This window comes from Castor canadensis, chromosome 1, assembly GCF_047511655.1.
Source record: "Castor canadensis chromosome 1, mCasCan1.hap1v2, whole genome shotgun sequence".
Classification (NCBI taxonomy): Eukaryota; Metazoa; Chordata; class Mammalia; order Rodentia; family Castoridae; genus Castor; species Castor canadensis.
Window position 1 is genome coordinate 66,512,600 of NC_133386.1, and position 13,170 is coordinate 66,525,769.

The window sequence follows — 13,170 nt, forward strand, 5'->3', positions numbered from 1 at the left end:
TATTTGATTATCTCTGAATGAGTATCATATAATCAAGAATTTTGAGAACCACATTAAGTAGGACTGGAAAAGGCTGAGGTGAATGAGACTTTTTTATTGGGGCACAAATTTTAAGGAACACTCAAATACTGATCATGATAAAACACATTTCAGTGCAATAATAAAAAAAACAATACTAATACAAGAACAGGTATAATGGCTAACATATCAAACTTTTAAATAAATACAGGATCGGTATTGCTGATTATTTTTCTACAGCAGGATCCATGTGGCACTGATGTCAAGCACTCACTAGACAGACTTACTATTTCTAACATGTAAATACTTAAGTAGTCGTTATCGATAAAAAACACAAACAGAACATTAAAATAACTTTTTCTCTTCATCCTTTTTACAATTAAAAACAGGACACAGTGTAGAGGTTTAAGGTCATAGCATACTAGCTCTGGTTAACAATATTGAATTTTATACTGGAAATTTGGAAGAGAACAAATTTCATGTGCTCACATAGAAAGTAAAAAATGATAATTATGGAAGGAGACAGGTATGGTAATTAGCTTGACTATAATAATCCTTTCACTATGTGTGTGCATATCAAAACAGCATGCTGTACACCTTAAATTTATGGACTTTTTATTAAAAATAAGCTAATTAATTTAAAATAAACAAAATAAGAAAAACTAGAGTGACTTTCAGAACAAATGACAGACTATGAGTATAAGCATTCACCTCCTACAGTGTAATGGCAAACTGAAATGGAGTAGATCAATTAGGTAGGACAGTTTAAGAGGGTTATCAGAAGACAGTGCTTTTCTTTGAGAAGGCTGATGGAAACATGAAAAGTGTTGAAATAACATGGGGAAAACGGACAGGAGGAGTCTGTAGGGATCCCAAAAATCAGAAATTGGATCTGGAGTAGGATGAAGTGAGAAGAAGAGATACACCATATAAAACTGGAAAAAGTTTTGCTGTTTTCCAATCCATCTTTGATCACCTTACCCATATACATGGTGCACAGGAAAAGGAAATCAGACATCTATTACAAGGCCTCAAAAACCCAGGGCACTTCTCCAAAGAAACTGATTCGTCTACATGATTGTATTTCTAAAATATGACATTTGGAGGGGCTCAACGCCTGATGGATTGAAATGGACTCAGCTATGGCAAACTCTTCTTCAAACAATTCTGCTTACATAGACAGACTTAAGAGTTAAGGTCTTTGATTATGGGAATAAACTACTTAAGATTCAATAGAATTTATGAGAATAATAACATTAAGAATTCTGAAAAATTCTAATGATAAAAGTTCTGAATAAAATTAATTGCTGTCATTGTTATAAATTTCCATTTAGTGAAGATGTCTAAAAGGAAACAAAATTAATTTCATCACCACAGAGTAAACACACTGCCTTTCTAGAACAGTGTTCAATAAAGCTGTTCTGGAAATGGTCAGAGAGTAAATATTTTTGGCCTTTTTGGCTGAAAGGTCACTTTTGCAATTATTCAAGTCTGTCTACGGCATGTGAGAGGTCACAGACAATAATTTTTTTATTACCAGAAGATAAAAAAACAGCAGTTAAGATTTGAAGCTTTGGCTGAGGACACATATTGTATAATAAGTGAATGGGATTTTGGAGGGTTTTTTAATATAAGAGAACAAAATGTATCACTATACATTTGAACTCTGGAGGATGCAGTGAAGAACCTCCTGGATTCTTCTTCCTCCAAGGAAGGACTTGTGGTTCCAGCTGTTAAGAGGACTATTGACAGACTTCAGCCTTTAAATTATTCAGAGGATAATGTCTTATCCAAGGTCACAAACATTCCCCCGATTGACTACATTCCAATAACTTATGGATGTGAGTCTACATACCCGGTGATCTCATTCTATCTGGGGATAGTCTAAAGGATTATTTTGGCTCCTAAGATGCTTGTGGGTCACTGAAGCCTATTTTTCTTTTATTTATTTAATTTTACCATTGTGCTGAGTGGAGGTACATTGTGGCATTTATGAAAGTTCTTATAAAATATCAAATATATCATTCTCGAATTCGTCAGATCCACTATTCTCCTTCATCTCCCTTTCCTCCATTCCTGAAATAGTTTCAACCACATCATTTTTCCATTTACATATATGTATACACAGTATTTGCACCATATTCATGCTCCTTCACCATTTACCCACCTCTTTTGTCCCTACACCATACCAATCCTCTCCAGGCAGAACCTGTTTCACCCTCCTATTCTCTGCATTTTTTATAAGGAAAAAAAAAAGTGACATTTTTTTGCTTAAGATAGCTACACAGGGAGTTTCCTTGTGGCCTGTTCATTTATATTAGAGCCTGATTTGGTTATCTTCTCTAGTTTTCTTCTTTATACCTTAGTCCCTTTCTTACGGTGATTTCAACAGGTTTAAAAATTCTATATTCATTCTTGGATAGCGAGTATATCAACCATGTTCACCTTCTTAAGTTCCTTCTTTTACCCTCCCCCTCTTGTATGTGACCTCCTCTTAGTGTGACCTGTTTTTCATAGTATTGCTTTATTTGTACTAAGTCTATATTTCACATATTAGAGAAAACATGCAGCCTTTGGTCTTCTGAATCTGGCTAACTTCAAAGATGATATTCTTCAGTTTCATCCATTTATCTGCAAATAACAAAATTTCATTTTTCTTTGTGGCTGAATAAAATTCCATTGTGTGTATAAATACCACATTTCCTTAATCCATTCATCAGTTGTGGGGCATCTTGACTGTTTCCACAGCTTGGCTATTGTGAATAATGCTATAATAAACATGTCTTTGCAGGTGCCTTTGTTGAAGCTGACTTATATTCCTTTGGGTACATCCCGAGGAATGGAATCGCTGGGAGCTTTATGTAGAAAGAAATCTGAAGAAGTAGAGAAAATTAGAAGGAACCAATCCAGCAAGACTAATATTTTTTCATTAATACTTTCAAAAGAGAAAAGAAAAATTGGAACACATTAAAATATTAAAAAATATTATAGATATAAAAAACTAAATCATTAAATTAAATTTTGGAACATTTTTGACTTTCAATAACAATTTAAGTCTTAAGTTTCATTTTGTGGGAATACTTAATTGGGTTTGAAATGGAATTTCCTGGGTTTTAGTTGTGTTTCTTGATTACTAATGAATGTGTCCTTGTCATACATTTATCGTACACTTAGATGTCTTCTTTTGTTCAACTATCAGTCAACATTTCGCCTGTTTTTCATACTTGTTACCTGTCTTTCCTTTATGGATGCAAAATTATTATTTATTTATGACAGATATAAGACCTTTCTTGGTTATGTATTTTCCAAATAACTTCTACCATTTTGGTTTATCCTTTCTTGATTAATAATCCAATTTATCAGTCCTTTTGTTTTTGGTTAACGTTTGTTCATGTGTATAATATTTAAGAGATCCTTGACTAGTCTGAAGATTTGAAGTCATTCTTATGTTTTTCTCTAGAAGCTTCATGGTTTTAACTTTTATATCTTCACCTAGAATTGATTTTATTTTTGATATGAGTTAGAGATTATATAGACATGTAAGTAACTTTAAAACATTTAATAAGTCAGTTTATCCCCTGTTCTTTACTGCCACTTTTGTCATAAACCAAGTGTTTAACCAATCTTTTTGGGCTCTATTATGTTCCATAAGTATTTATCTATTGTTGTGCTTATGTGATCAATACCTGTGCTCTTTGAACTTCTCTCTTTCCTTCATGTTATTTTTTTCTCTCCATTCACAATATGCTTGTAAACTTCTGCATGTTCACGAATTCAAAACTGTGTATCCATTTAGAAATATTTGATATTTTTATAAATGTGAGAGATCCAATTTATTCCTGTGGTTCATCCTTCTGTTGATGTAATTGCTTTCAGTAATACTTTGTATCTATTTTTTTCTATAGCCATACTCCACATCACAGATTTTTTAGAGGAAAAGTAGTAGCTAGCTATCTTGTTATTGGACATTTATGTATTATTTTTTGAAATTGCATTCTTTAATTTTGACTGCTAATATATGGAGCATTATTTTGTTTTTATATTAAACATATAAAATGGACCTTGTCCAAATACTGCATTTTATTTTTTTATTTCTATGAACAAAATTATGATTTATAAAAATATATTTTTTGCTTTCTTTTTATAATCTTATGCCTTTATTCTTTTTATGCTCAAAATGATATCCAGAATAACATAAAATTGAATTAATAATAGATCTCTTTGGTGTCTTCTTCATTTTGGAGAAAGATTATTCAATATTTTACCATTTCACCATCCATTGTATTAAATGATTTTTTAAAAAAAATTAGAAACTATGTAAGCAAAGTTTTTTATTTCCTAATTTATTATTGAATGGTTTTTCTTCATCTGCTCAGATTATAGGATTTCCTACAATAATTCATTAATATGTTTAATTAAATTGATTTAAAAATACTAAATAACCATTGACTTTCTAAATTAAATCCTATTTAGTCATCAATTATTTTTACATATACTCCTAATTTAGTTTCCTAATTTTAAAAATTTTAAATAAATTGCATTTTATATATTTTCATTTTACTTCATTTCGTGTGATGATTTTTATTGTTCAGAATTTGAGGTTTGATCTATATCTTGCTGTTAGCAATGTCTTTTCTGAATAGTTGATCAATTCTTTTACCTTTGCAAGGCTGGTGACTTTTGTTTATATACTATTGTGTATATAGATTTAGAAAAATATTTGATGCATTGAACAAATTAATCTTTTTCCAGAAAAGAAATACACTTTATTTCCCGGAGGCAATTAAAGTAATGCCAGGTAACTTTATTCACACCATGGACTGAGCTTTCAATTTGGGGTTTGGTTCTTTTGTGATCTGGTGTGATTCTCTTTTATTCTTGCTCTTAATATTTGGCCCTTCCTAACAGCTGTCTGTTTATCAGAACTCCTTCTAATTACTGAAATTTAACCTTTGATTTCCATCTTCTTCTTCCCTCAACCTACTGAAAGTACAAGAACACTTTGGATAATATCCTACCATTTCAGCCACAACTTTAGAATCCTGAATTTCTTGCAGACAAAAAGGAAAGGAAAGGTAATAGTCAAATATCAGGGTCACTTTTATGAACTTCATTTTTCTCTAGGATTTTGTTCCCTCAAGTATTTATAGTACTGGTATTTTAAAATCTTTGAATACATATTTTTCATGTTTATTTCTTTAGTTCTTCACTGTAGGTGTTTTATTCTGTGACTAGCTCATTCTTCATTTTTGAAAATCTAAGTTTCATATTTATCATAATCAAATTTACACATAATTTCCTTCATATATTGGTACAAATTTCAGCTTTCACTAGGACATCATTCTTAGCTTGGTGCCAGTGGTTCACATCTATAATCCTAGTTTAAAGTTTGAAGCCAGCCCAGGAAAATGGTTGTTAGGACCTTTCCTCAAAAACTCTCAACCCAAAACAGGGCTGGCAGAGTGACTCAAGTGGTAGGGCACCTGCTTAGCAAGTGTGAGGTCCTGAGTTCAAACTCCAGCACTGCCAAAAAATAAATTAAGAAATAAAAAGAAAAAGAAATTATTCCTTATTTATTATTCAATATAATTATATTCCTTTATTTTCAGTTAAATTTTTAAATATTTAGTTTTGTATTAAAGGGTTAGTCTACTTGTAATTAATTTTTGTAATCCTTGTGATGTAGGGATCTAAAGTTATTTTCTTCTAATTCTAAATTCTAAAAACTAACAGTCCTAGTATCACATTAATTTAGTCCATAGTTTCTACAGTGATTTCCCTTTCTGTGTACTATAGCAAATTAACTTGTAAAAATTTGAGTTTCCATAAACAGTTCTCTATTTTCTTCCTCTGTTTTTCTACCTTTGTGCCAATATCGCATTATTTGAATTATATAATTTGGATGGAATATTTGCAGCACTCTCGTACGATATTGAGATTCATTCCATAAGAAGGGCAATTTGAGGAGTCAGGAAAACAGGGGGGGAGTACAAGAGTAACGCTTTGAATAGGGGACAATCCATGAGAACCCCAAGTCCATTTAAACAGAATGAAGGGCAGAATATGCGGATACAGTTAAGATTGTTTGATTGGTGATAAAAATATGGAAAATTCTATTTTCTCAGTCAAATTAAAAGGCAGATCGTAAGATGTGAGGTAGACAAAAGTATATTTGACAAGAGGGAAGAGCATGCAGATTGTGGAGGTCATTACCTTCAGGGCAATGTGTGAGCTTCCTGATCTTCCCTTGTTCATTTAAAATGAGTCATAACTCTGGAAGGAGACTAGTTACCATTGCTGTGAGTTCTCCAGCCATTGGCAGATGCTCAGTTGTAGGACAGCATAGATGAAGAGTTGTATATAACCTGGAAAGTGCTGCTAATAAAGACGATATTAGAGCCATATGCCAGTGGCTCACGCCTGTAATCCAAGCTGCTCAAGAGGCAGAGATCAAGAGAATTACAGTTGAAAGCCAGCCTGGGCTGGCTTTTTTAGGGACCCTATCTCGAAAAAAAAAAACCAACACATAAAAGGGCTGGTGGAGTGACTCAAGGTTGAGATTGTTAAAGCAAGTTAAACCCTCCACTTTCAATTCTTATAAAGGTATAATTAGATATTGTTTAAAATTGATAAATCAAGAAACAGAGCCTTAAGCTCCTAATTGGTAGTAACAAAATAAAAAGAGAAATGCTTAAGAGAAGTTGATTCAGAATATTAGAATTGGGCTAGGAAGGTTGGGGTAAAATTAATTTTTCATTAAGACATTTTATGTCCTATGTGCTTTGAAATATATTTGCTATATAATAAAACATTGACTTATGAATGATATCATACCTCTTTTCCTAGACATAAAAAGCATAATGGCACATTTTATTTTATTTTCCTATTATTGGTGACATTCATAATTTAGATATAAAGATTGAGAAAAGCAAGTAAATATGAAATATAGTTACAAATGATACTCACTCTTAAAATCATTTCAGAGGGTTAAATGTTTTCAGTTCACTAGATAACCACTTATCAAGTTTAAGAATGATTTTCCTAACATCATTTGGGGGATTTTAGTCATCTCTGTTCCCTAAAGAAGTATGATTTGTCTTCCTAGATATAGAAGGGGAGCTGATGTTTCAATGCTGTTGCCTTGATGTAAGCAGGACACATCACACACAAGAAAATGAATTTCTTTGGGGGGAGAAGTATATCTTGACTTTACAGTTGAAATTTAGCTTGGAAGAGTATGAGAAGTCTGTGTGTTTGTGTGTGGTGTTTTTCTGCCCACTCTGGGTCATTATCTCATTCCTTCTTTGATAAATTACTTGGTCTCTTTCCTTTATTCTTATTTTTATTGATTCGAGATTGTAGAACCTGTTTCTTTCAGGCACTTTCCAGGAAGCAATTCATTTGCATTTGTTTCTCATTTTCTAGTTGATTTCTTAGGCAAGTTTCAGTGTGAACTTGAGAACTCAGAAGTCTTTTTAAGATGAATGCTTGCTGGGAAAACAGAGAATTTGTTTTGTATATGAGGCATGATGTGCAAAAAGTATATGAAACCAGAAAAAGGCATTTGGGTGGTACCTTGCACTTCTAGAAAAAAAATTTTAATTTGCAATCAGTTTTGTCTATGAATGTGACCTAGAAGTAATGTTAGCACCTGAGAAAAGAATAACAGCAATATTTTTAAGGTGGTTGAAAGTTTACCTTTTAGTGGAAGAAACATTTATTTTCACAAGTTTAAAAAATTTTAAAGAATCTTTCCCAAAAAGGAAATAAAAGTGTATGAACTTGCTTTCAAACATGTGTCCCATGAAAATAATTTAGTAAGTAGAAATCTGTCAGATTTGGTAGAAAAAGTAAGTTTTATATACATTTGGTAAAACAAAAAGGTGGTAACTGTAAGACAAGATTAGGTTTCATCTTTCCTTGGTGTACAATAACATAGCAAAATTTTATAACAGAACTATGGTAGAAGAATTATTTATCAATCTTTAGTGTTTAAAATGTGGTTGTGCAACCAAATCAGAGAATATTAAAAGTGACAGCTTCTTAATCATAATTTAATCAGTTTCCTCCAAGTTAGATGTAATAAAATTGACAAAATATATAATGTATGATAAGTTTTGCATTATAATGCTTTACAGAACAGAGGAAAGGAGAAGCCTGAAGTGGTTTAGGAAAAGCATTCTTTAAGGTGCTGGCTTTTTCAGTCATCTAAGGCAAGAATGAAGGAAATATATCCAAATAGACGAAAAAGCACAATAACAGTTATTGAGGTGAAATAAACTGTGAATTTAAGTAACTAGTAATAGAAATTCAGAGTTAATAGTCTTCAACCTTGAAACCACATTTTTGTTACTTAACAGAAAGTCAAAAAAATAAAGGGGCCTCCAGTATGAAATGAATTGGTTACCAGCTCTGTTCCTTGGCTACTAGTTTTTTATGTTGATCTCTTTCTTGAATGAACAAGATGGTTACCAACAGCAGCTGGATAATATGAATGTGCTGAAATCTAGTAGCAATAGAAGTATAGTTTTCACATAATATTGGAATTCAAATTCTTCAAACAGATTGGGCCAATTTACGTCATATGTCCAAATCAGAATGCATTACCATTGCCAGGAAGAATGTTGTGATTCACTGGATTTATCTTGATATCCATTGTCATTAGCAATATGTTTGGTACTACCAATGATTGACCAAGACAAATAAGTGCCTTTGCTAATCTAGCAGTGGAGTTAGCTTCCCATGAGTAATAAAACTTCAATGGAAAAAATAAAATATCTTGGAACTTCTGGTAATGTCAGAAGTTTCTTATATATTGTACTTCCTCTTCCCCTTACTCTGTTCCATTCTCATATCACTATTTATAAAACCCTTACATATTACTTTATTTTTTACTTATTTTATATGTTCCACAATGAAATGTAACCTCCATAAGAGTGTGTATTTTAGTTATTTTCAATATGATAAATCTCTACTTAGTAGCCAATAAATATGACTTGAATAAGTGAAAGAATAAATGCAAAAAGGGGTAAAAAGCTCAGGATTACTCCACATGTATGACTGTGTGAAATTTGTGACCCCCAAAGACTGAGGAATTTAATTTGGGAAAAATATAATATATTTATGATTGATATTCATGTCAGGAGTCACCATCTGTCTCAGGTTCCTGGAGCTGAGGAATTTCTGGGGATGTAGGAACTTCAGTGGTAAAACTGGGAGTTTCTGGAAAAAGAGTACAGTTGGTGACTCTAATATTGAGGTGCCTGAGAGAAAGAGATCCTTACACTCAATAGGTTACTGAATTGTTTAGTTTAAAAGACAAATATGGATGACAGATTCATCAACCTTCAAGTATTATGTGATTTTAATAGGATTTCCTAAGACTATGTAGATATGTGACTTTCTTCTTTTTGTCAAATGCTCAGTGTAGGCTGTAAAGCTTGCACATTTTTCTTTTCAAGTAAATGTGAGATAAAGATACTGTAAGTCTGGCTCTTTTCCCTGTTTGAGGATAAGAGTTAATCAAGAGTGTTTGAAGCTTTTAGATTTCCAAGATCAATTAACTAATAAATATACCAAGCAGGTGCCTGAGTATGAAAAGTGATCAACATCACATGTATATATATATATATATATATATATATATATATATATATATACTTTTTTCTTCCAAGATCAGAACTAAAATTATTTTCCGCAAGTAGGATTTATAAGATTTTCAAGAGAACTTAAAAACATCAATAGAAGTTCTTTCTAAGCCACAGAAGGTATAGAAAGTGAAACATACTATTTGCCAGATAAATGCTTTTATTCTAACCTATACTGTTCAACTTTTGTTAGTGTTCAACTTCCCTGGCTATAAAAGAAATACAAATCAAAACTAAACTAAGATTTCATCTCATCACAGTTAGGAAGGCCATTTTCAAGAGCAAAAACAACAACAAATGCTGGTGAGGATGTGTGTGTGTGTGTGTGTGTGTGTGTGTGTATCTATATGTATACACAATGGAGTTTTATTCAGTCATAAGAATGAAGACAGAATGAAGAAAGAATGTAGTTTGAAGGAAAATGGATGCAATTGGAGGATATCATGTTAAGTGAAGTAACCCAGGTTCAGAAAGGCGGCATATTTTCTCTAATATGTGGAAGATAGATCCAAAAGATAAACATATACAAAAAACCAAACATGATTATATACAAACTTATATGTAGAAGATGTTTATAATAGTAGAACTACTCTATAGAACTTGGAGGAGGAGGGAAAAGAAAAGAGAATAATAGAGTGTCAACAATATCAAAATACACAACATCTGTGAATGTAGAGGATATAGTGATATGTACTGAAAACTGTTGAACATTGCAGGATGGGAGGGAACAAGTAAGGAAGATTAAAGGAAGGGGCTGAACAAATCAAAGTAAAGTATACTCACAGCAGGGATACCTAGAGAAACCTCTTTTGAACATTGATTTAAGAATTGAAAACGAAAGACAAGACTGACAAAAGGTACAATGTGTGGGGAGGTACTTGTGGAGGTGGGAAGGTGAATAAAGGAGTTAAAGGTGAGGAAGTACGACTAATGGACTTCATATACATACATGAAATAGAAAAATGAAACCTTTTGCAATTGTTTTAAGCAGATGGTGGAAGGAAGTTGAAGGTAGGAGATTGTGGGGGCAATCTAACCACTATAAAATGTAAGCCTATTTGGAATTGAATCCCCCCCTGTACAATGAATATATCCTAATAAAAATGGGGACATCTTAGGGACTAGAATAGCTAGTACGCTTTTAAACAAAGAAGATCATTTTCTGTGAGATAAATCTTAGAATAGCCCCCCAACCTTTATACAACACTGTCTTGAGAAGAAAGAATAATGATAGCGTGCATTACAGGTTTAATGGTATTATTTTATTACAACTTTGAAATGTTGATGCCTTTTATCACTAATAAACTTTGGAACCTGAAGATAATGCTGGAATTCCTCATATATACATGTATATGTATATACATATACATACATAAATATATATATATATGTATTTTCACAGTGTCAAATTTTAAGTGTAGTATTTCCTGAATTTTATATGAAATTGTTCAATTTTATAATGATAAATTAATCTCTCATGACAGAAATTATTTGAAAATACTTGATAAAGACCAATTATGTGCCAACTACTTTTCTAAGTTGGACTATCACTGAAAACCTATGGATTTTTAAAGGTCAGGTAGAGGATATACATGGAAAAATTAACTAACTTGAACAAGGTCACCTAGATAGTCACAGAGTAGATTTGTGGTTCAACCCTGAAAGTGTAATACCAAAGTCCCTAATCACCATAAAACAATTGTCTTTTAATGATGATATTTTAATCATTTTCCTTATTTAAATTATTTAAAAATATTCATTAAATATAGTCCACTATATTTAAGTTAAACTACGTTCATGTGTATATTTTGCCAATTAAAATGAGCTAACATTTATTGACCACTAAATGTGTGCAAGCCACAGTAATAAGAAGTTTATATTTATCATCTTGTTAAATCTTTCACCAATGCCTATGAAAGTTTTGAGCCCCAGTTTAAGAGAAAATTGAGTACTCTAAGGAAGGGAGGCACAGTTGGATCCCAAGCCCTGCTAATGACTAAAGCCAAAGTTTAGATCTTTTTATAAAATAAATGAACATAAGTTAATTGTGCAAAGAGGTTTCATTGTGATATTTACATACATACTTATATTATAATTGGATCTAATTCATCTAGTCTATATTTCCCTTTCTTAACCTTTTCCCAAAGTCCTGCTCTTTACTAGCAAAGAACTGGAGATAAGTTGCAGGATAAAAATCTTGAGTCCTTGCAGACAACCAAAATAGAATGATTTGGAGAAGCTAAATACAAGATCTGCTGAAACACTTAGTGGAAAGTAAAGAAAGGACAAAACCATGGGATTCAGAAACAGAGATTTAAATGGAGAAAATGAATGAAAAAGTGCAATGGGAGTTAAAGTACTTTCAAATCAGTCTCCTTTCATTTAATTATATAAAGGTGAGCAATGAGACAAATCAATTGGTATAAATATGGGAATACAGGTACAGGCAGAATTCTCAGATATCACATTATATGTCCATCAAAAGTTACCCATTATAGAGCATTTTCATAAATGACCCTCGGTGGTCCTATTTGCATTTGTTTTAACTAGATCACTCAGTGCATTCTTGACTAGAATCTACTTTTGATTCTTTGAAATTTGTATTCTGAGGTCTTCAAGCAGGATTATGTTTTCTGATAATGCTGCCCTGAATGTAATTTCAGCAACTGTTAGGAAGAGGAATGCTTGTCCCTCTTTGTGTTTTTGTTTGGTTTTTTTGTTTGTTTGTTTTTGTTTTGCTTGTTTATTCAATTGAAAGCAGTCACATCACACATTTCTGCTTTGTTTTTCCGATCCCTGCTCAGGGATCTGGGTAAGAGTGACAAAATAGTGCATTTGGAAAGAGCATCTTGTGTGTGCTTGGTTGGCACTGCTGTCCTTTCTTCTTGGGGAATTAGTCTGCCACAGAATGAAAGAGTAAAACAAGTGGTCATTATCTTATGCCCCAAAGCCCCCCAAATTTGGTTTATTTTCTAGAAATCAGAAACAAACAAAAACCAAGGAAGTGAAGTTTACAGGCTTTGCCTGTGGAGAAGTTTTGTTGATGGGGCTTTGGGCTTCCCCATGTGAGCAATAAATTGTGATCGCTACAACTTGTCAACACTGATTGTAGGTCAGGTAGGTTTTTATACTTGTGAGGTTTAAGATGGCCACCCAATGTTTAATCTTGCTTAGTGGCAAGAAGAAGAGATATCCACAGATGATGTAAAATAGATTACCTTCCCTGAAGGGCCCAAGTACACTGCAGAATAACACATGAGGTTGGGTCCAACGGTTAAGATAGTTAAAAACTGAGGACTATCATAAAAATAATCTTCTCAAGTTCTGACATTACCTTTTGTGTTTAAGTAGCCCCATCTGAACAACACATGGTCCTTCTCCACAGACCTGATGAATCCCCTTCCAGGGGAATGGAGTAATTCATCTATATGGTATAGTTGGAAAGAGTAATTGAGCATGCTTGACTCAACTGTAGCCTTCCACCTTGAATGCTCATTTTCTCATA